The sequence below is a fragment of the Malus sylvestris genome, chromosome 8, assembly GCF_916048215.2.
Source record: "Malus sylvestris chromosome 8, drMalSylv7.2, whole genome shotgun sequence".
Classification (NCBI taxonomy): Eukaryota; Viridiplantae; Streptophyta; class Magnoliopsida; order Rosales; family Rosaceae; genus Malus; species Malus sylvestris.
The window spans coordinates 19,698,748-19,724,316 of NC_062267.1; the positions used below are offsets into that span (position 1 = coordinate 19,698,748).

Consider the following 25,569-nt stretch of genomic DNA (forward strand, 5'->3'; position numbering starts at 1 on the left):
GCATTCACCAACTTTGTCAAACGATACCTAAGAAATAAAGAATATAAAAAAAAAATTTAACTCAGAACTTCAAATACAAAAAAATATATTTTAATTAATTGAATTACAAGTTTTTTTTTTTGGAAACAATTTACAAGTTGTTTGTAAAACATGTATCTATATATATAAAGTGAGCACCCTATAACGATGAAACATTCAAAATACCATAGATTGCCCTTTAAGAATTTCAAGAATTACAAATGAACCAAAAAAAGTTTAATTGATTCACCACTTTTTAATTTTCAATGAATATAAATTTAAAACTTTAGAAACATATAAATTAGCTATTTAAATAAAAAAATTAAAAAACGAAACATGATCTAATATAAAAAGGCCAATTGCCACACGCATATGCGTGTGGCAAAAAACTAGTACAGTTTTAAATTCACAACTTTTGAGCCAAGTTAAACTAAATTTGTTTTAGCTTTAGAAGGAATGAAAATTTACTTTGATAATTATTCAGGTCATCACTTAACGTTGATGGTCTAATACATGTTCAATTTTCGAACAGTATGTAACTATTGATATATTTTAAAATGTTTGGACCGATTTAGAATTATTCCAAAGTGGTTAGGTTTCATGTTTTTGCTTCATTTTTTTAATGATTTTTAATAAAAATATAAATTAGATATTTAAATAAAAAAATTTAAAAAACGAAACATGTTCTAATATAAAAAGGTCAATTGACACGCAAGAAGCTAGTAGTTTAGAATGTGTAATCTATTAAAAAAAGTTATGCTTACACAAGAAAAGAAAGAAAGTGAGGAGACGAGTTTGATTGTACTAGACAATATTGTAGTGGAGGTGTCATATCCCAGAACCACTTTTGCAGTAGGTAATCACGTGGTGGTTAGTTGGGGGAAAAGAGTAGGCTTGTTTGGATTTACTTTTAAAATAATTGAAAGCGTTTTTGATGAAAATGTTTTTGAAACCAATCTTTAATAAAAATTCAAGTGAATCTTGAAAAAATTCAAGTGAATCTTGAAAAAACATTTTAAGTGCTTCCTGCAAGAAGCACATATCTAGTGCTTCTTCCAAAAAGCACTTAAAGTGTTTTTAGAACTCAAAATCAATTTCATCAAAAACGCTTTCAATCATTTTAAAAGAATATCCAAACGAGTCCTAAATATTTCAACAACCAAACTACTTTTAAGAAAATGGTGTAATTATAAATTTCTATTTGGAGTTGACGTGTGGGGCTTTTTTTTCTTTTCTTTTTTGATACAGAAGTTTAAGGATTATCAAAAAGAGTATTTATCAAATATAGCAAAAAATTAACTTTTAATTTCAAAAATATCACTTTTTATAAAAACTTTCAAATATATCCAAAATTTCACTTAAATAGACACAAATACCCTCAAATTTAGCAATTAAATAAATTAAAGGATTTTTTAGCTACTGTCGCCTCAAGCTCCGGTCCAACTTCACCTTTGCTTCTACACTCCACCACCACAACCCTATCCCCTTCAACCCCCTCATCACTGACATTGAGCATCATCGCAGTTACCACAAGTGGGAGCCGCATAATTTCAATCATGCCTTCAACGCTTTATTTTTTATTTTTTATACTAATATCATTTTTAGTTTTAAATATAAAAATAGTTTTTAAAGTTAATCCACATGTCCTTATATGATTGTATTTGTGAGACTCACGTGGCACCACATCATCACACTAACAGAGCAATTGACATATTTTTCATGAAAAAACTAAAATGATAAAGATGGACAAATTCAAAGAAAGACAAAAATGATTCACGATAGACAAATTCAAGAACATACTATTGATTATCATTAATTGTTAAGGACCAGATTAAGGAGTTATGTTAATATCACGAATCTTTTTGGCTAAAAAGCCTTTAATTTATTTGATTGTTAAATTTGACGGTATTTGTGTCTATTTAGGTGGAATTTTGGATATATTTGAAAGGTTTTATAAAAAAAATGATATTTTTAAAATTAAGGGTTAATTTTTGGTTATATTTGTTAAATACTCGATTAAAAGAGTCTAACTTTTTTTTACTATTTAATATTACAGTCTAGTTATATTTTTATATATTGATTATTGAGGCTTATAATCTCGCAAATGAATAGTTCAAACTAAATAATTACGGTTATATTTTTTCACCTGTAAAAGAAGTCATATATGACATCCCGTCCCAAAATTTACATTTTTGTTAATTTTTATAATGTCTATAATTTTTTATCATTTAGTTATTTTTTTAAGAGGAAGAAGAGGAGAAGAAGTGGGGGGAATGAGATAAGGAAGAAAAAAAAAAGGAAAGGGCTACTGCTTAATGAGAGAGATGAGGAAGAGAGGGTAGACGAATGGGTAGAGGAGAAAGGAGGAGGTGACCAACCAGAGAAAGGGGAAAGGAGGGAAAGGAGGGAGAAGAAAATGAAAGGGGACACCGGGTTTCCCCCTTGACCTGCTCGACCCGACAAGCACCACGGCCAAATTCGGCCATTTTTCCGGTGATTCAAACCTTCCCACTACCTGCAACCTACTCCATAACCTTCCCTCTTCCTTTTCCATCCAAAATTAGAAGGAAGTTGGTGGTAATTTTAGGAAAAAAATCGCACCTGTGGGTGCGATGGTTCTTGATCGAGATTCAACAAATTCTTAAATGATTTCATCAAATCACCACCACCAACAAGTTTGGGGGCGTCAGAGTTGTTATGGAGCCGAATTGAGGACACCCAAAACTAGGGTTTCTAACGAGTTTTAGCAAATTTGGGGCTCTTCCAAGTCAAATTGGACTTGGCTACAAGCGACGATGGTTCGTGATGTCTTGACATGCGTGCTAGGGAGTCGTGGCACAGACCTCAGGTGAGTGGTCTTTTCTATTCTATCGTGTATTATATATATATATATATATATATATATGTATGATTGACAATTCCATAAATGTTTATAAATCAATTATTGATTATGATTAATGTGAATGCTTTGAAGTACTATTGTGAACTACGAATTGCTTGATCCTTGTTTAGGGTACGTAGGCAGTCTAACGAGATGTTAGATGTAGCCATTCAATATTTGAAACAAAACCTTGTTTGGGAATTGAACAATGTGAAGGAAATTGGTGAAAATATGAGATTTAACCTTATATTTTTAGTGATTGGATGTTGGTCAAAATCAATGTGGAAGGAATCAAGAAACTGAAATAAGGAAACGTAAGTAATGATAGTTAATTAAACTAGTGTTTAGTTGGACTTATCCTCGATAATTATTTCCCAAAATAAATAATTCGGGAGTAGGGCGTTATATATATTGGAAAAATACTATGATATGGTTCAGTTTTAGATTTGCATTATGGCATATCCATGTGTATACTACCTGCACAAAATTATTATGAAAGCTTTGAAGTGCGGAGATGAACTCGAAATACACAGGTAAGTTCAGGTGAGTTAATGATATTAGTTGAAATGATTGAGTTATGGCATGATCACATTATGTTTTAGGCAACTCCGACATTGTTGTACAAGTTGCCTATGAGTTGTATATGTCACATGAGATGCATTTAGAGCTCATAAACCTGCACCCCGATGTTAGTGCTCTCGCCCGTGGCCAGTGCACAGTCCTTCATGTGATGTTCACCTTCCGCACTTTACGTTCACATGGACTCCAAGGTAGGTGCATAGGCCTGTCGTACAGACCATTATAGGTGGTTCCAACTCATAGGTGACCTGCGATTATTCGCACAGTTTTCATGTGATCGTAGCACTTGAGCGTATTTATTTACATCCAGTCCTATCGTACAGACCACCTTAGGTGGTTCCGACTCGTGTGCAGGTATACTTATTGAGCTATGGATAAGTCGTACATATCACTATAGGTGACTCCCGACTTATGAGCTAGCATATGTGATGAGAAATGGATAAGTCGTACATGTCACTAAAGGTGACTCCCGACTTATGAGCTAGCACATGTGATGAGATATGGATAAGTCGTACATGTCACTATAGGTGACTCCCGACTTATGAGCTAGCACATGTGATGAGATATGGATAAGTCGTATGGATAAGTCGTACATGTCACTATAGGTGACTCCCGACTTATAAGTTAGCATATGTGATGAGATATGGATAAGTCGTACAGGTCACTGTAGGTGCCTCCCGACTTATGAGCTAGCACATGTGATGAGATAGGGATAAGTCATACAGGTCACTATAAGTGACTCCGACTTACGAGTTAACATTGATTGATGAGATATGTGTGCAGTCAGACAGGTCACCATAGGTGACTCTGACTTGCATGCTAGTATGGGTTATTAATCACTTGATTATTGATATTGCTAATGAGATGCTGTGTTGTGGTATAATTATGGTTTATTGTTGATATACTTTTGATTTCACATTTACACATGGTATGATTTTCTGGAAACTATACAGGTGTTGCAGCGAGGGGTTATAATGCTTTAGATGGTTTCTATTAAAATTTCATTTCTAGGGCCACTCACCCTTGTTTTGTTTTCACCCTCTAGGTTTTATTGGTTGAGCTTTCTTATCGTCGAAGATTCGTGGTGATTCTTAGTATTGGAGATTCTATCGAGGGTACGATTCTTAATCCACTCTACTATACTTACTTATGCTCTAACGTCACGTGTGAAGTGGGTTCCTTCCCGCTTACCAGCGCACTCTGGTAATTAGGCACTCTTAAGTTTAAATTTATTCACATTTTTCCACATCATCACACTTTATGGCTTCGTCACCTTCCAGGTGTCGGCCAGCGCAGCTCGATTCGGAGTCCTAGTGGACATTATGGGTCAGGGTGTGTCATCATATGTTTAAATCTTGTGAATGAATATTTTAAACTAATTATTACCATTGACTTATTATATGACTTAACTTTATCTTCATCCTCTTTATTGAAAATATATTATTGTAATTTTTTCTTTGAAAAAAGTCATGTTTCTTTATTTTAAAATCACAATTTGAATATAATATGGCAGCAAGTGCAATTAGTGTCATAATTTATCTTTGCTTATAATGGATGAATTCTTATATCAATTCTGTTGAAAGATTACAAAAAATTATGAAGCTATCGAGTGAAATGTAAAACTAGAAGATGGATTAATTCATTTAGGAAACTTATCCATTCCAATTTCCTCTCAAATGGTTAGATTAGAAGGATAAGTTTCGTTCATATCTAATCTTGTTTTAACGTACTCTAAATGAAAAATCATTTACCTCTACCTTTAGTATTCATAGGATTTTATGAATTGTCCAATTTATTACAGTTGTAGACACAACGAAGGTTACCGACTCTCGATGGACGCGGACTCAACAAGTTCAGTTGAATAGAGTAACGAGTTTAAGGTTACATAAGTGTTCACCAACTTTGTCAAACAATACCTAAGAAACAAAGAATATAAAAAAAATTTAAACTCAGAACTTCAAATACAAAAATATATATTTTAATTAATTGAATTACAAGTTGTTGTTTTTTTTGTTTTTTTTTTGGAAACAATTTACAAGTTGTTTGTAAAACATTTATAGTTTAGAATGCGTAATTTATTAAAAAAGTTATACTTACACAAGAAAAGAAAGAAAATGAGGAGACGAGTTTGATTGTACTAGATAGTATAATTGAATATCAAAGTGCATAACGAACAAGACTAACAAAATAAGAATATTATTAAATAAACGAGAATGCCAAAACGGCTACAAAACCCTAAGAGACTATATTGTGAATGATTTGTTATTCATGCTAAACTATAAGCTATATTTATAGAGAGCAATACCTAGCAATCCTAATTCGGATGGGCTAGGCCCATATACTAACTAACAAGCAAACTCAAATAATTATAATATACTAATATTTTTCAACACCCTCGGTCAAACTCATGGCGGTATATGACATGAGTTTGCAAACAAACAGATACGGACTGACAGACATGCAAACTTGACTGGACTTGACTTGAGTTGATTGGAGAACTTGCGAATTTGACTTGACTTGACTTGACTTGATTGACGAACTTGCGAACTTGACTTAACTTGACTTGATTCTTGATTCTTGTTCAAACTGGCTAGTGTTGAGAGTATGAAAAGAACCTGTCACTAAACGAATGAGATTTCCATATCTCAATTGGAGCAACAAACGAACAAAAACAAGGTTCTATCACTCAAGTGGTCACAAGTCTAAACACTCGAGTGACAGACAAACAAACTTGCAACACTTATACGTGTGGGCCTTAAAAAACTTCAAACCAAAAATGCCCATCTTTTCCCAGCCAATTCTTTCTCATTGCCCGTGTGGGCCTTACAAAAATCAAACAGTTTTTTTTTGTCTTTTTTCAACACTTTGATCAAAGTAAAAGTCCATCTGATCAAAATATATTGTCATCATCATACAATACTTGGATTCATCAGAATTGAAGATAGGGGATCATACAATACTTGGATTGATCAGAATGGAAGACAGGGGCCAACAGAGCAGCCTCGAATAACAGCAGTTCCTCGGATCGACAACCTGGATTCGATTTGGTAGCGGTAACGACGGTCAACAAACAATAAGTGCAAACGTGAGCAGCAAGTGAGTGGCTCTCAGGCAGCGGTTACCGCAGTGGCGAACCATGAATGGATTGGGTGCGGGTTGATCAACGGGTCTAGCAACAAGTGGTGTGTAGCGCAGTGCTAATCTGATGCGGGACGGATCTGAGTGCGACGGCAGTGAGTCATGCAGGCGATGGTGGGGTGGTCATGGATACTGAGCTTGGTGGCTTCGATTACAGACTTTACGAGATGGCAGTTTTTCTTTTCCAGATTTTTTGTTTTTCAAACTACACCAATGACAATCTAAACCAGAGATAAACAACAGACAACACAAACAGACATACTGATACGAATCAAGAACAGATTAAATCCTGAAGGATCAAACCTGCTCTGATACCAAATTGAATATCAAAGTGCGCAACGAACAAGACTAACAAAATAAGAATATTATTAAATAAACGAGAATGCCGAAACGACTATAAAACCCTAAGAGACTATATTGTGAATGACTTGTTATTCATAATAAACTATAAGCTATATTTATACAGAGCAATACCTAGAAATTCTAATTCGGATGGGCTAGGCCCATATACTAACTAACAAGCAAACTCAAATAATTATAATATAGGAAAACTAATGAAAAAAACTTAAAAACTTTGAGTTTTAATGATAAGGACAAAATAAAGGGTAAAATGAATAGTACCATGATTGACATTTTAGTGTAAAAATGTAGTTTTTCGTTAAAATGAACAGTACTGAGAGTTTTTCGTTAAAGTTTCCTTATAATATACTAATATTTTTCAACAAGTATTGTAGTGGAAGTGTTATAATATCCCATAACTACTTTTGCAGAGGTAATCACGTGGTGGTTTGTTGGGGGAAAAGATTAAATATTTCAACAACCAAACTACTTTTAAGGAAATGGTGTAATTATAAATTTCCATTTGGAGTTGACGTGCGGGGCTTTTTTTCTTTTCTTTTTTGATTGAGACGTTTGAGTTGATTAAAAGAATCTAACTTTTTTTTTTACTATTTAATATTACAGTTTAGTTATATTTTTATATATTTATTATTGATAGTTCTAATCTGGTAAATGAATAGTTCAAACTGAATAATTACTATTATATTTTTTTCACTTGTAAAAGAAGTCATATGTTTAAATCTGGTGAATGAATATTTTAAACTAATTATTACCATTGACTTATTATATGACTTAACTTTATCTTCATCATCTTTATTGAAAATATATCATTGTGTTGCAGTCCTATTGGAATAGGAATGTGATTGTGTAAATCCCAGTAGATATGAGAATGTATCTTATATTCATATTATGAGTAGATTATTTATTACATGTTGTAATCCTAAAGGGAAGGGTTTTTACCTATCCTACTACTATAAATAAAGGCACAATGGAGTAGAATAACACACACCCACAATTACACATTTCTCTCTTCTCTTTCTCTCTATCTATGCCGCACCTTTCTCTCTCTTTATTTACTGCCTACAACATGTTATCAGCATGCTCTTGACTCTGTGCTAAAGATAATTTATTCTTCAATCAGGGGAGTATTACGTTTTAATCATTCTTTTTATGATTAATTTATTATTTTTGAATTAATCTACATGCTATTGATTCAATTGAATTTTCCTGTGTTGAACGTGATACAACGCATAGGAGATGCAATTTCGGCTTTCTGAGAAGGAACTTCTACAAATTCAAAGACTTTTATTGTTTTCTGTCAATCAAGTACGCTTAAAATAAAATAAGATATTTGAAACGACCATGAAGCATGAAAACATTTCTCATGATGCATGAACCCCCTATGTTTATATTTTCCTTCCTATATATATATATATATTATATGTTCATATATTTGTCAATATATATATTTGTTTCATGCATTACGTAATTATGCTATGTGGAATTTGTGAGTCAAAGAATCGAAAGAAATTAGAAGCAATTCTTAAACCTATATTTTTTTTTGAAAAAAAAAAGAAAGAAAAATAAAAAAGGAAGAAAAATCACCTTTTTTTTTTTGCGGCTGAAATCGCACCAAGCTTGAAGCTTGGGACAATCTTTTAGGCCTACTGCCCAAATTGGACCAAGCTTGCTGCTTGGGTCCCTATGCATGGGCTTCAAGCCCTCGGCCCTTCCCTCAGGACAACCCAGCCCGTTGTCCGGGCTTTCTGTTCACTCGACCCAAAGCCCAGCTGGGCTTATTTTTTCCTCGGCCTGCTTACCTGCAGCTGGGCTGCTAGCCAGCTTGCTGCTGGGCTGATCTTTTTCTCGGCCCGTGAGTGTGCAGTGGGTATGCAACTTGCTTTGCACATTATTTGTCAACCAATTGCAGCCTACCCGAACCCAATTTAGGCCTAATTTTTTTGTGTGGCCTGCAGCCAACATTAATAATTACTGGGCCTTGACAAATTTTATTTTGCTTCTACGATCGACCCCGAATGGTCCCGATCTATTGAATTAATTAAAAGTGACATGCAGTCCATTAATCTGATAATGAATCCAAAATTATTGACCTGAATATCACTTTTGTACATTAACGATTCAATAATTTATTTATGTTCTTTGAACCGTTGACTCACTTTCGTAGTCCCGAAGCACTCACACTTGAGTTCCTGAAGCAACCCAAATCCACTACACTTAGTTGTATATTGCATTCTTTGTTCTTGCAGGAGCCCCTCTTTTATGAACTAAACGTTCATACACTAAATTGAACCTGTAGTTTCAAATTTAGTGCCTTTGAAACCCGAACATTTCATAAAACAATACACCCATGAAAACCCGACGTTTTTCATGAAAACCATGTCTTAGAACTCGAATGTTCTAACTTTGATGCTTATGGATGATTCCTTCCCATAGCAACAATCACAATCTTGTTCCCTCCAATTCAGTGGATTGTCGAACCGTCACAAGTTTGATTTTCCTGATTTGGATGTTTCTAATAGAAACCACTTTATGTGAGGTATAAGACGTGAATCTCCACTTGACTATCATGAAGCTGAAAAACCATTGAAGCCAACAATGGCATGGAAGAGCTAACTAAGCCTCCGTCATGATCTTCATTCGGAGACTTATGCTTAAAGCATTACAAATGGAAATACCTCCCAATCGAGGATTCCATGGCTCTTTGGTTCTCTTCTACGGATCGTTTAATCATGAAAGACATTGCTTGAAGCATACCATGATTACGTCCATGAATGAGTACAATTTCGAAGTTTATAAATCCGATCGAATTTTGACTAGAGAATACTTTTCTCGTTCTTCCATGTTTCTAACTTGCCCCTGAAGCAGCAGTGTAGAAAGTGGAAGTTTACCAAATTCTCGGCTCTTATTACTACCACAAACGTGAGAGAACGGTATGGACTCAGTTTGATTGGAGTCTACCGAATAGCTCGACCCAATTCAGTCAAAGCTTACCGAATGATGATGCACTGCTTTGGCAGGGATACACTAAATACATATTCTCTCACATCCAATTTCGAGTTTGTTTTTACAACATATGGTAGAATCAAGGCTTGCCAATGTGTGGCATCATGCCCGAAGCATGATCCTTGGTACCTAAGACCTAAAACTTCAAGAATAAGGGAAAGTATTCTAGAACCTTAACCCTGCAGAATCTACTGTTCGTGCCCCTACCAATGTCGTTAAGGATTACCATTCTAGTAGTCAATATGTGAGACTAATTTTGCTCCACCAAACACTGTTGGAAGAGCAGAATTTTGACATGAATGGCTTTGTTGGCCGAATCCACCCTAGTAACTTTGGTTTACTTTGTGAACATTTTTCCATGTTCTTGGATTCACATTTGGTGTATGTTTTACTTATGGATAATCTTATTGATATTGTCCTTGAATATAAGTTAATTGAATCATGTTTCTTAATACATGTGACCTATTCAATTAAACACGTGATTAGGTAGAAATGTGGGAAAGTTAGTTGTCTGGATGAATGCATACTACGCACACTAACTTTACACCTAAATCACATCTCTAACAACGACTTCAGGTCTATCCACCCTGATTAAGAGCATTGGCACGCTCCTCGTTGTATGAAGGGTACTAAATCACCATTTAAGGGACCTTAAATTCTCCCTGACGTTGAGTTTTTAAGGATATTCGAGATGACAATGATCAGAAATGAACCACTGAAGAAAATAGAGTGGAATATCTTTGCACCACCTCCAAAAATGAGCCTGAAGCTTTGATTTAGGGCTAATGGGTTGTCTCCCAACTGGGGCACACGACACATATGGCCGACCTGTAGCCAGGTGATTGAGCAGTTTACTTGCTTTGGCATGACCTTTTGGGACATTAGGTTGAACAATGATGCTACAATGCATCTCCTTACCTGAAGTAAGGATCTTGTGCCTACAAGCATACTTTGTGAAGCCTGCTAATTAGGAAAATTGATTTTTTGCGAAGCCTGCTAATTAGGAAAATTGATTTTCTATCTCATTCCTTGCAAAGATACGAAATCACCCTTTTTCATAAGTGGGAATATATGTGGACTAATCCAACCAAAATGCGGACCATATAAATACTTATGGTTTTGGTTGATGAATTGACAAAATGGTCACATGTTTGTCCACACACATTACTGCTAAACCTTATGGCCGATTAAGGGTTCACCACTCTACTTATCCCATAAGATCCGGGAGATTGGATAATGCCGGAGAGTTTACATCATCGGTTTTTGATAAAGTATTGCATGTATTTTGGGTTTATAATTGAACATCGAATTCCCATGATTCACCCCAAATAGCCTCGCCTAATGATCATAAAGTGCAATTTAAACGATCGCCCGAATTTTGGTAAACGTACCAAGTTTTCGGTTTCTGCCTAGGGCTATGCAATCCTTGTACGCAGTTATGTTGGTCTGCCTTGAGGCCTATTGCCACCCAACCTATATGACGTTACAGTTGGTTACTGGGTACGAACCTGACGATTTTCGTATTTACGCATTTGGATGTGCATTCCAAGTGCCAAGTTGCGCTGCCACAACGTACCACCATGGGTCCTCAACGAAGGATGTGTATCTTTTGTCGATAATGATTCTTCTTCACACTAGCTTTCTTAGAGCCCTTGCATGTGATTTCTTTAGTGCTGATTTGCGGGTTGTCACTTTAATAAGACAGTCTTCTTGTCGTTAGGGGGGAGATAAGAACATCAACGTTCATGTAGAACAGCGCGAATTTGCGTGGACATTGCCCACTATGTCTCATCTTGATCCCCATACCGCACAAGTGTGATAAGCAAGTGCGATGAATTCTAGTTTTCAGAATGTTGCTCCAGATGCATTCCTTTGATCTAGCTAAAGTGATGAGATCATATACCAGCTGCAAACATGCCTGCAAGGATATATGTACTTAGCGAACGTCGAGTTAACATCCCTGGAGGGTGTGCTGCCCTTGTTGGACGGTTTGGATGCCCTTGTTGGACTGTCTAGTACACTGGCGGATAGCCAATCAATCTGTCTTGGCCTGGAGCATGACATATCATTCGGTTCATAGGATTCACTTCTCTAGAAAAGGAAGATACGGCACAACAATGAATCTAAACTCGATCGCTGTCTCAAATCATTTCCATCTTATGAGATTAATTCGGATTACTCCTGAGACTTAAAGTTCTTGGTCCAGTATACTAGTTTGGGTGAGCTAAATGGAATTGAAATGAGATTATCATCGATGATGTTTTCACTTATATGGTAGCTACCGACATAAATGAAAAGCGACGATATCGAACCGTGGTCCATTGATTAAATGACAACGTAGAACTGATTGGACAACTAAAGTTACAATCCAGGTCAAATTCCTTACCAAAAGTGTGTATTGGACCTGTTATTCCTACACTACCCAAGGTAACCCCGTTATGTTCCAAGTGGGAAATGAAGCGTTAAGAGATGAATGAAATAGTGTAATATAATGCATGCCTTGTGGCGTAAGGTTTCTCTCAAACGTCCTGTGATTGATAACAACATTATGAAATGTGGTTAGTGTTTTCTCCATGGGGATATAGATACAGAGATGTACATGTAAGTTCTCGAAGAATTACATGGACTGTTTCAAATAGTTCCAAAACCACGGAACACCCGTTTAACTTGTTTGAGGTGTTCACTTATGGATTGAAAAATCCAACGGATGTGGTAACCGGCTAAGTGATTATTTGATCAGTTAGGGATATGAATTATGCCATTGCGTGTTAAACTATGAAGTCTTATTCCAAATTGCTATAGTTACAGTTTATGTCGTTAATACGAATCTCACTAAGACTCTGGAAGAGCTTAAGAAAATTGCCTCGCACCTGAAGATGGAATTTGAGATGAAGGATCTTGGGAAAACTCATTTATGCCTTGACCCAAAGTTGAAGCATTGTTCTGACGATATTTTGGTCTACCAGTCGAACTACACCCTGAATGTGTTACCTTTGAGTATACCTATGATCGTCCATATGTTATAAGCAAATGAGACATTTGAAGAGGTTATGGAATCCGAAATTCCATATCTAAGTTCAACTTTGCGCTTCGTTGTACTTAGCTCATTGTATTTAGATAGGACACATCCTACACTGTTGATCTTGGTAAAGATGCAGCACCGAGCCTACACGCAACAACTAAATTGGTATTAAAGACGTACCCTGAAGGTACTATATGGGCAAATCCCAATGCATCTCGAGAGGATCCAACCCCCCTAATCCTCTAAATGATGCTTGCCTTGTTTGTTATGCTAACATTGGTTACTTATCAAACCTGCACAAGGCAAAATCCCTAAATGGTTATGTCTTTACCGTTAGGGATATCGCAATATCTTGGAGGCTCATGATATGACCTTAGTTGCGAAATCTTCTAATCGTTCCAAAACTCACCTTACTTCACTACGCCACAAGTAAGACATGGTTATGAGTTCTTGTTGAGCATATTCGAAGTACTTGCTATGTTTTCATCCATCGTTGAGTCCCAACGACGATCCATGAAGATTATGCCGCATGTATCAACCCGACCTAGCCATGATACATCAACAAAGTCAACGCCAAGATATATTATGTCTACATCTACATTAGCAAAGCATTAGAAGATTGAAGTCATGCAAGCCGATCTTGACAACCTTGCCGACCTTTACGTGACGTCACTGCCGAAGTCAACCTTCCAGAAGCTTATCCGAGGAATTGGTATACCTAACTATCATATGCAATGCTTGTAGTTCTCATTTGGAAGTTATGTCAAACACAGGGGGAGTATCCAGAAGTATACTCACTTGATCTTAATGTACTATTTTTCCTTACGATTAAGAGCATTTTTCCCACTGGGTTTTTGCTACCTAACTAGGTTTTAACGAGGCACCCATCCTAGGCTGATCATACCCTTGTAAGCTATTCTACTTACGTCCAAAAGACGTATAGTTTTGACTTAATGCAACTTCCCACGTTTCTCCTTAGACTATGGGTTTTTCCAACCATGGGTTTTACCATAGCGAGGTTTTGTGAGTTTTACTTTTTATACATTCTTCCGTTGATTTGAGACTCGCATTCGCTCATTGTGCCGATGACTTCATCAACTATACTTGCTTTATCACTGAAGACTTGATGTGCCATTTACTTGAGTATTTACACACTCAAAGGGGATTGTTGCAGTCCTATTGGAATAGGAATGTGATTGTGTAAATCCTAGTAGATATAGGAATGTATCTTATATTCCTATTAGGAGTAGATTATCTATTAAATGTTGTAATCCTAAAGGGAAAGGTTTTTACCCATCCTACTACTATAAATAAAGGCACAATGGGGTAGAATAACACACACCCACAATTACACATCTCTCTATCTATGCCGCACCTTTCTCTCTCCCTATGGCCTTCATAATTCTTCAGTAAATTATGCCTACAACACATTGTAATTTTTTCTGTGAAAAAAGTCATGTTTCTTTATTTACAGATCACAATTTGAATATAATATGGCAGCAAATGCAATTAGTGTCATAATTTATCTTCGCTTTTAATGGATGAATTCTTATCTCAATTATGTTGAAAGATTACAAAAAATTATGAAGCTATCGAGTGAAATGTAAAATATAGTAGAGTATAATAGGAACTCGGCCAGTGTTCAACCTAGCATTAGTCGCAGATCGGTCTAGAGATACTTCTACGAGACGACAGAAACTTCCATGAAACTGGGTGCATGCTCCATGTATTTGTCTCATCGCCTAAGGAAAGAGACAGATACATGAAAAATATTTCGTGTAAGTATCTCCTGCAAGATTCTGTACACTCAAGAAGCACAGGGGTGTCCTATGCTTCGGTCAGATTGAAGCCAGCATGGTACTACTCGTATCCCTTTGTCCAAACAGGTACACAATATATCAAGATCCCTAAACCAAACGAGGTGCATATCATAGCCATGGCGTAAGTGTATGCTCTCCAAGGGTATTTGCTTTCTCTCATCATATTGAACTTAGCAATGAAGGTAGAAACAGTACTCAGGCAACCCAGAAATCCAAATTGTATGCCTGTTGCAACAATTTTTCGCAAGTGTTAGTTTTCACCTGCGCAAACAGTAAAAGTTCTGCACGTTAAATTTCGTTAGATTTTCTATTAAACAACCATGAGCATGGATCAAGACAATGCAGGACAAAGGTAACACACAAAATATTGCAATGTAAACTTTTTAAGCATCTCGTCGTCCCTAATCCATATCCATTAAGCCGAGCTAAGAACCACCGGATCCACACACCTAAAGGTCCAACTATGCAACCCAACCACAAATGCGCCTTGCTGCTATCACTATTAAATTTCTCTCTCAACAATATTCCACTCGCACCTAATAGAGAACCTAGCATCATCAACAACACTGCGAAAGCTACCAAGTGACGCTTGTAGCTGTCAACCCTCCAGTTTTTTCTAGAGCTAGTGATACCACATATCGAGTTCTTCTTAAGAAGCTGCCTAAAACCCTTTGCTGTCTCTACCCCGAAAATGATGGAGTAGGCTGCAAGAAACCAACCTGATATAATCAATCGCATAAAGGAGAAGCTCAGATTAGTCTAGCAATTTGAGCTACATTGGGTTTGTGATTAATCCACGGATAATAAGCATCAAAGCTGAAACCATCTATAGATTCAAATGAAATTCAAACACCATGCTTGCCACAGGCAGCCGCATGTCTAAAGAATATGACATCTTACCTATTAGAAAATCGAGCAATGCAAACACCTAATGGCTTTCAACACTGAGTTCTGGTTCTAACCACTGAAAGTTGTCAGGCTTCCTAAGTAACTGGTAGACAATCCAATGGCCAAATAATTGGACGTATTTGGAGATATCTCTTTTGAAAGCAACACCCAACCACCCCATCAAGAAAGAACTAACCTACAAAAATGCATTAGGAATAAAGTCTGTATTGGAAGATCATCCACCATTTTCCATATTACTACAAGAAGTATGACTTTAGAAATGAAAATATGTAATGAAAAAACTATGAAAACAGAGGTACTAAGGAACTTGATTAAACTTCAGTAATCATGATACCATGTGTAGTACAAGTTTGCTGGAAATGTGCCCTAAAACCAATTATATGATGATACTTTACGGACATTTCACATGTTAAACTAATCTAGTTTAATATCAAGGGCAAAGATTATTGTTTTAAGCCATCTCATATAAATGTTATATGCTTAAATGATAAGTCCAAGGAATATGTAATTAGGAGAATGTAATTTAAACAAGTTAGATTCATGAGACCATTCTCTTTTGTATACATATCCTAAACGCTCCTGATCATAGGATTGCCAATTGGGCATTGACAGTCCGTTAAGATCAGTACGTGCTATGTCTTCTCTTAGGGAAAGTGACTGGTCTCGAGTCATTGGTATGACTGACACTTGTCGATAAGCATGTAGGTGCTCAATAGAGAATGAGTCCACTGAACACGATCAACAAGGAGTTCTCATACTCATGTCACATGAGAACTCATGGTTGGGATAATGCAAAGTAGTCCTTTAACCTGAGGCATCATAGTTGTCTTGTGGTTAGGTCCTTGATCTTTGACTATGTCAAAGTCACTCTGTCAGAGGGTGTCCACGACATAGTTGGGGTTAAGCCACTTAGCCATGGAGGCAAGTGAATGCGCAACAAGGGATCTCTAACCTTCAAACCATTTGAGGGAGAATACTCTATGATATGATTAAGAATCTCTGGCCAGAGTATGAATGAGATTTAGGAAATCGTTCCAAATCACATTCAAGGTAATCATATAAGTAAAAGAATCACATTGGATAGTAGACATGAATAAACTATCAAACCAAACAATGTGGTCAAGAGTATTGTATTAGAGAAAGACCGTATTGCATTGTAATCCTAAACTGAATAGGTTCTGCACCTCTTCTGATTAGCTTGGGTAACCATGACATACTGCTAGGTGTCACTCATGGTTTGTGGAAGACCTAAACGTGTATAATCACTAAAGGGAGAATTGAAAGTAAGTTTCAATTCACAATCGATTTGAAAGAGTTCTAATTGCCCACTGCCTCGCTAAAAGGAACCTAATGGATTGTACACCGTGTAAGGTAGAGATTGAAGAAACAACGGAGATGAGTAAGGATAATTAAATGGTTTAATTATTTATGGCAAGGATTAATTAATATGTTAATTAATCAAACGAATAAAGTTCGTTAAAGACCTCGGGTTAGTTTTGGGCCTCAAGGCCCAATGGGCTTCGAACGTCAAGCCCATTGACTTAAGTTGTATGACAACTTAATGACTAAATATTCACAAAGGCCCAAACAGCCCAATGACACCCTATGGCCGGCCATATTGATAAAGGAGTGGGTTTTGGATTTATTACAAGTTTGCCACTCCAATGAAGGTAGGTATAAATATGACTTTATAGCCTTTTCTTCATTAGGGTTTCTTTTGGAGAAAATTGGAGAGAACATGTCTCTCATTTTCTCTCCAAGAGGCCGGCCCCCTTGGAGGAGATTAGCTAGCAATCTCTCATCCTCCAAGGTCACTCATCTCTTCTTCAAGTCTCTCCTTGGTGTGGAAAAATTAGAGGTTCTCAATTTTGGGAACTTGGAGAATCCTTTCTACCATCCTCCTCCAAGAAATCGATGGAATTAAGAAGCAAGGAATGAAGGCCCTCTCCTTGGGTGATTAGCCTTTGCTTATGCAAAGAGGAATCAACAAAGGTATAAAATATCTCAACTCACTATGTTCTTGAGTTGAGTCTTGGTTCACCTTTCTAGTAGACTTTGAATTTCATGGGTAATGTTTTGTTTTTGAGTGCCTACAAGCATGATTCCGCCTTTTAAATGTTAATTGCATGCAATAGATGTTGCTCAAATGAACATGTTTTTCTCAAAATATCCTTCAAGTGGTATCAAGAGCCTAGGTTTAGTAGTTGGTGAATCCTTTTGGGTTTTGTAGTTCATAGTCTTTGATATGAATGTTGTAATTATTACAAGCTTTATTCTTGCTTCTTTGAATGTAAATTTTGTTAGAAAATTTGCCATCTCAAATGTTGTAGATGTAGTTCATATGAGCATGAATTTTGGAGCTAAAATTTGGTGCCATGTTTTTGGGGAAATTCGGCCAAATCCAAAGGGTGGATTTTTGGGTTCATGTTTGTCTTGTTAAAAGTGTTTTTAAGTGACATTAGGAACCCCTAAGTACCCTAGTATGGTAATATGTTTTTTTCCCTTAAGTTTGAGAGTTTTTTGGGGTGTCTTTGGGTGAAAAATGTTCATGGAGCTCTTATGGGTTTTCATGGATGTTCTTCATTGTTCTTGTTATGTTTTTGGCAAGAACAAAAAGGTTGGGTATTTTGATTCAAAGTTTTTGGTTGTTTACATAAAATTTTTGTTAGTGGTGGATGATTTGAATTTTCAATAAATACCCATACCAATCACTTACACATTTTCCTTGTTTCAAGGAACCATCTTTTAGGGAAACCTAATTTTTCAAACCAACCCATCACCTTTGAAACCCATCACCTTTAACTTTTGTTGAAAAATTCAAAAGTTTTTTTTATGACACCATCACTCTCACCAACCGGCCTCCCTATTAAAATAAGGTACTTTTTGGGGCTTTTATGCAATTACATAAAGTTTTGATACTTTTGTGTATTTGTACTTTGATCCGAAAGTTTACGTTTTTACGTAAATGCCCAAAATTACTAAAGGACAAATTGTTTTGCTCCTTTAATGAAGTTTTTGTATTTGATGAAATTTTTGGGTTCTAGTTGTAATTACATGAAGTAGTGGACTTTTGTGTTCTTACAAAGTGACCTCAAAAGTTTGTGTTTTGCAACAGAGCCCAAAAAGTTGAGGTTATTGCATTTGGCCCAAATTAGTTGACAACAAAATAGTTTTGTATATTTAAATGAGAATTGGATTTTCATTTCATTTAGCTCTATTTAAATCAATTATATGGAAACAAAAACCAAATGAAAATGTTGCATTCAAGTTTAATTAGTTAAAGCGTTAATTAATTAAAGAAAGGGTGATTATGAACCTAAGCCTACGATAATTGAGCTATGTGAAAGGCCGTCTCAAATTTGTTTGAACCATGGGAATGTGTAGATTAGATTTTAGTTGTAATTTGATATGATCAAATGTTGTAAAAGAGCATAAGCTCTTTTTTACTTTAAAGTAATTTGTTTTGATCAAATGTTGTAAAAGAGCATAAGCTCTTCTTTACTTTGAAGTACTCCTTTCTTGTTTTATTTGATATGCATGAAATTAGAGTAGTTGGGTCCAACGCCCAATAGGAAAAACACGTCTTAATATGATTAAACGCGTAACTAAAATCAATCACCATCCCTAGACTGAGATCCAACACTAGGCTCATGTTGGATCTAATCAAAGGTTCATAGTCATCCTAAGGCCCTAAGGCAACTATATAGTCCATCAATGAATGCAAACCTTATGTTAGTAGTACCATATACTCTTGCTTTAAAAATCGTTTTACAAGCATAGTGGGAGTATCCTGTACAACTAAATCAATCACATGGACCAATAGTTGTAAGAGGACCAAATTGTTTTAATAAGATTAAAATGCATGCTTATATGTGATGAGACCTAAAACCCTCAACCAAACCATTATTAAGTTGATAAGCGTGAGAGTGTTTTGAACACTCTTTCGTGGCCTTCCATCGTGGTAGGCTCCGATCGTTTGTGACTCGTACACCGACTTCACCCTATCATGGGGGAGTACAAAGTGCGTGCTTACACTCAGGAGGAGTTCTATATGCATACATGATGTTGTGAAGGTAGGCAACGAGAATGATCAACATCATATCATTGTGAGGTTGTTCTTGAACCCCTACTCGAACGTGCATGGTGGGAATGACTTAACTAAGTGCAATGGAGCCAACATCATATCATTGTGAGGCTTCATTCTCTAGAGGCCAAATAAGATGGGTACTTGCAAGAGATGCAAATGAGTAAGCGTACTCTCTCATTATTATTGATGCTAGCCAACATTATATCATTGTGAGGTGGGCTTGGTAATGATGAGTCTCCCATACCCTACTAAAAGTTTCCTCTAAAACTCTCGAATTAAACGATGAGGGATATGAAATTTGCCAAAAATAGTGGGTGGTGCTATTTGATTTAAAGACCTGGATCAAATGGCTTAAAATCAATCAATTTATATTCGTTATGTATTTATTTACCAATATATTTGCAAACGCTATCCAAAACTTGGCAAAGAAAAAGCCGAAAGCTTTAGTTTCCAGACTTGGTACTACAATCCCATAGATTGTCTATAATGGCTTGTATATGTACCTAAGTAGTCTCATCCTCACAATCTTCCTATTGATAATGTGTCATTGGAAGAACATGTTAGATAAGTCTATCATAAAGAGGACAACACTTTTAATGTCATAATTCTTCAATTACAAATTGTTGTATGAAGTAATAAGAGTTGCTTTGAACAACCCTTAGCTAATGCAAACATTAGTGCTTGTTTCTTTGTTACATGAAAAAAGAACTTGAGAAGTAAGCACAAGGGCATGGACACATTATGTGCCATGATTCTTCACTTACAAATTGTTGTATGAAGAAATGAGAGTTGCCTTGAACAACTCTTGAAAGTTTGTAATTATGTTTAGAACATAATGGTTGGTTGACAAAAATAGTCCATTAACATGGACTTATGATGATTTTGAATCATTGAGTGTTGAAGTGTTAAACCACTTCTAGAGATGGAAACTAGGGAAGGACTTCACTTTCGTGTCCCTATCCAAATGGTTCACTAAGTTTATTGTAAACTATATAGTGAACAATAACCACACGCTCTCCAAATTGTTTGATGTATATAACACAATTGAAATAAGTTTCAAGAGAGATAGTGAGAGTTTAGGGACCATGACTATTGTAGTCAAAGGAGAAGTCAAATGAAGAAGGCGAAATAACTCCAAGGGAACAAACTTTCTTTATGAAAGGATGGACATTGGAAGGGGTATTTGCAAGAAATGTCTTGCAAGTGTCAAGAACACACCTTTCGAAGGTGTTGTAAAGTGTTCTTGAAAAGTTCAAAACAATTGGTTCTTCTGCTTGAATGCTTGATTCTGTATTAGTAACTATGTTTTACAATCATTGTAAAAATGTGGCTAATAAGAAGTAGAAGATTAATGAGAGAAGAGAAAGTACTTCACATTCGGAACGTAAATCAAATGTAGATCTCTGCGAAAGCAGATCGTACTTACTTCCTCATATGAACTACCAAAAAAAAAAAAAATTGGAAAAACCAAAGATTGTCTTTATATTCCAATTTTAAGGAACTTAATTCTGTTACTATGAGAGATGGATGAATGTTTTGTTTGACAAAATATTGTTCTTTATTAATGAATGATTAGATTATTATAATCTAATTGATTATCACTATAATAGAGATGATATGGTAGTGTTAACTGTTTAGAATATAACGATGCTTAAAACCCAAAAGGTTGCAAGGTAGTGACTAATCCCAACTAAGTTGTGATACCTCTAAAACATAAATTACGAGTTGGTCATAGATGGATGCTTTGGATCGTTAGATCCGGATCCAATGCCTTCTTGTTAAAATTGTATAGAGGCAAAATGTTTGAATCTTTATTCTTTTGGAAAGTGGGAGATTGTTGGAAATGTGCCCTAAAACCAATCATATGATGATACTTTACGGACATTTCACATGTTAAACTAATCTAGTTTAATATCAAGGGCAAAGATTATTGTTTTAAGCCGTCTCATATAAATGTTATATGCTTGAACGATAAGTCCAAGGAATATGTAATTAGGAGAATGTAATTTAAACAACTTAGATTCATGAGACCATTCTCTTTCGTATACATATCCTAAACGTTCCTGATCATAGGATTGCCAATTGGGCATTGACAGTCCGTTAAGATCAGTACGTGCTATGTCTTCTCTTAGGGAGAGTAACTGGTCTCGAGTCATTGGTGTGACTGACACCAAGACAAGCATGTAGGTGCTCAATAGAGAATGAGTCCACTGAACACGATCAATGAGGAGTTCTCATACTCATGTCACATGAGAACTCATGGTTGGGATAATGCAAAGTAGTCATTTGACCTGAGGCATCATAGTTGTCTTGTGGTTAAGTTCTTAGTCTTTGACTATGTCAAAGTCACTCTGTTAGAAGGTGTTCATGGCATAGTTGGGGTTAAGCCACTTAGCCATGGAGGCAAGTGAATGCGCAACAAGGGATCTCTAACCTTCAAACCATTTGAGGGAGAATACTCTATGATATGATTAAGAATCTCTGGCCAAAGTATGAGTGAGATTTAGGAAATCGTGCCAAATCACATTCAAGGTAATCATATAAGTAAAAGAATCACATTGGATAGTAGACATGAATAAACTATCAAACCAAACAATGTGGTCAAGAGTATTGTATTAGAGAAAGACCGTATTGCATTGTAATCCTAAACTGAATAGGTTCTCCACCTCTTCTGATTAGCTTGGGTAACCATGACATACTGCTGGGTGTCACTCATGGTTTGTGGAAGACCTAAACGTGTATAATCACTAAAGGGAGAATTGAAAGTAAGTTTCAATTCACAATCGATTTGAAAGAGTTCTAATCGCCCACTGCCTCGCTAAAAGGAACCTAATGGATCGTCCACCGTGTAAGGTAGAGATTGAAGAAACAATAGATATGAGTAAGGATAATTAAATGGTTTAATTATTTATGGCAATGATTAATTAATATATTAATTAATCAAACGAATAAAGTTCGTTAAAGACCTCGGGTTAGTTTTAGGCCTCAAGGCCTAATTGGCTTCAAACGTCAAGCTCATTGACTTAAGTTGTATGACAACTTAATGACTAAATATTCACAAAGGCCCAAACAGCCCAATGACACCCTATGGCCGACCATATTGATAAAGGAGTGGGTTTTGAATTTATTACAAGTTTGCCACTCCAATGAAGGTAGGTATAAATATGACTTTATAGCCTTTTCTTCATTAGGGTTTCTTTTGGAGAAAATTGGAGAGAACATGTCTCTCATTTTCTCTCTAAGAGGCCGGCCCCCTTGGAGGAGATTAGCTAGCAATCTCTCATCCTCCAAGGTCACTCATCTCTTCTTCAAGTCCCTCCTTGGTGTGGAAAAATTAGAGGTTCTCAATTTTGGGAACTTGGAGAATCCTTTCTACCATCCTCCTCCAAGAAATCGATGGAACTAAGAAGCAAGGAATGAAGGCTCTCTCCTTGGGTGATTAGCCTTTGCTTATGCAAAGAGGAATCAACAAAGGTATAAAATATCTCAACTCACTATGTTCTTGAGTCGAGTCTTGGTTCACCTTTCTACTAGGCTTTGAATTTCATGGGTAATATTTTGTTTTTGAGTGCCTACAAGCATGATTCCGTTTTTTAAATGTTAATTGCACGCAATAGATGTTGCTCAAATGAACATTTTTTCACAAAATATCCTTCAAAGTTCCTATGAACACTCATGATGAACAACTTTACAAACATGTTTATCAATAAAACACTGCCAAATAATGGGGACTAATACATTTGTGCATGTGTGTGAGTGAGTAAATGAGAGAGAGAGAGAGAGAGAGAGAGAGAGAGCATATTAGAAGGAAGATCAAGGTAGAGAATGGTTTGGTTGCTTGTTACACCACCAACTCCAGGGCTAAACAACTTTTGCAGCAGATATCTCGTTAAGACCTTCACAATGATGCGTGTCAAATAATCTACTTGAAAAGTACATTTCCTGATATGAAAGAAATATCTAACAAGAGCATGATCAAAGATGTTCGAGAGCAAATATTTTTGTTGTTCTCAAGTGTTCCACAATATAAAGTTAACGCATACAATTTGATCACTATAAGCATCTTCATCTATACAGATTTCCACAAAAAAATATTTCTAGCAAGGAAAATTTTTGTAATGCATGATAAGATCTAGTTTTCTCAATTGTAAAGACAAGAATATGGCTAGTGTATTCTTCCACAGGCATTTGAAGATCCAAATTTTGTCAAACTAATAAGCCCACACAAGGTCCCTCCTCCCATTAGTATGAGACTTATTCTCAACACACCGTCTCACGTGTGGTGAATTTTCAAGCCTAACACGTGAACAACACAACGGGGTGACGTGAAATGCGTGTGGCCGTTTGGCTTCACATGTGAGACAACCTACTCTGATATCATGAAGAAAGTTGAGGTTTCATCATAAAACCAATTGGCAACATGGGGAGTAGCCCAACCTCTTATAAGCCCATGCAAGGTCCATCATTTCGTCAATGTGGGACTCATTCTTAACACAAACGCAATAACATTATGTTACTAGCATGATCCAACCAAAAAGGGGGAAAAACTCAAACATTTTTTACTTTGTTCCTTTCCTAATCAATGAAAATGCAAACCAAATCTCCTGTACATGGTAAAGGATCTCTAACAAAGATTACATACAATAAGAAAAGTATCGACCAAAAGCTCACTTGCCTTTTGTCGTCGTGTATGATCGCATCTGTGGAAAGAGGAGATATGATTTCCTCTGGCAAGGGAGAGACGGGGGAAATTGCTTTGTAGATGTAACAGGGTTACGACCCCATAACCCATAGGATTGAAGTTGAATGTCCTCTGAAGGAAACAAGCAAATGCTGCCACTCTCACGATGCCTAAGAAACAAAGAACATCGGAAGATTAAACTCAGGACCTCGGACACAAAAGTATATATTCCTAATCACTTGAACTACAAGTCATTTATGAAACTTTTGTAGTTTATATTTGTTGGAAAATATTAGTATTTAAGTTTATTTGAATGCTTGATTTTTTGGGCTTAACCCATTAGCATTAGGGTTTTGATTTCTTATCTTTTAGGATTAGGGTTAGTTTATTATATATAGCATGCTTGTTATCCAGTCGAGAATAAGTTAGTCATGATGTAGCCTCTTAGGGTTTTGTAGCCGTTTCGGCATTCTTGTTTGTTTAATAATATTCCTATTAGTTTGTAGTTTTGGTTTGTTTAATAATATTCCTATTAGTTTGTAGTTTTAGTTATCACACACTCTGATATTCAACTTGGTATCAGAGCAGGTTTGATCCTTCGAGATTTAATCTGCCCTTCGTATCAATTTGTTTGTCCGTCTTGTTCGTTGTTAGATTGTTGTTTGTCCGTCTTGTTCGTTGTTAGATTGTCGTTGGTTTAGTTTGAAAAAAAAATATATAAAATCTATCATCGCCAAAACCTAAAGTACATAACCGAAGCCACCGCTCGCACCAGATCCTGCTCAGAAACCGCTCAGCTTGCACTTGTTCCTGCATCTGCACCAGTTCGAACCACCGCCTGCCATTGATTAACACTGCCGCACCACCAGCCCAGCCCCACCGCCTTGCTGCCTAGAACTCGGACCTGTACGATCCAATTATTGTTCGCATCTGACGTTGCAAATGTACGCAGTTAATCCGGTACCCATTAAACCTGCATCTTGCTTACCTTGAACCAGTCTCGCCGCTTGCTTGAATCTCCCGCGCCCACCCACCACCTCCAAATCAGCCTTGAACGTCTCCATCCTTGTT

At 36.3% G+C, this 25,569-nt stretch overlaps 2 long non-coding RNA genes across 3 annotated transcripts; one reads left to right on the forward strand and one right to left on the reverse strand.

Moving 5' to 3' along the window:
• The first annotated feature begins 2,292 nt into the window (after positions 1-2,292).
• LOC126632960 (uncharacterized) lies at positions 2,293-5,012 on the forward strand. 2 transcript variants are annotated; one of them, XR_007626913.1, is made up of 3 exons: positions 2,293-2,866; positions 4,524-4,593; positions 4,759-5,012. It is a non-coding gene; the product is annotated as an uncharacterized LOC126632960 (long non-coding RNA). The 2 variants fall into 2 exon arrangements; XR_007626912.1 differs by lacking the exon at positions 2,293-2,866 and adding an exon at positions 3,762-3,995 and having other exon boundaries at positions 4,204-4,593.
• Positions 5,013-5,658: 646 nt separating this feature from the next.
• LOC126631535 (uncharacterized) lies at positions 5,659-7,161 on the reverse strand. The gene is made up of 2 exons (XR_007626372.1): positions 7,091-7,161; positions 5,659-5,783 (listed from the first exon to the last, which is right to left on the reverse strand). It is a non-coding gene; the product is annotated as an uncharacterized LOC126631535 (long non-coding RNA).
• Positions 7,162-25,569: the final 18,408 nt, after the last annotated feature.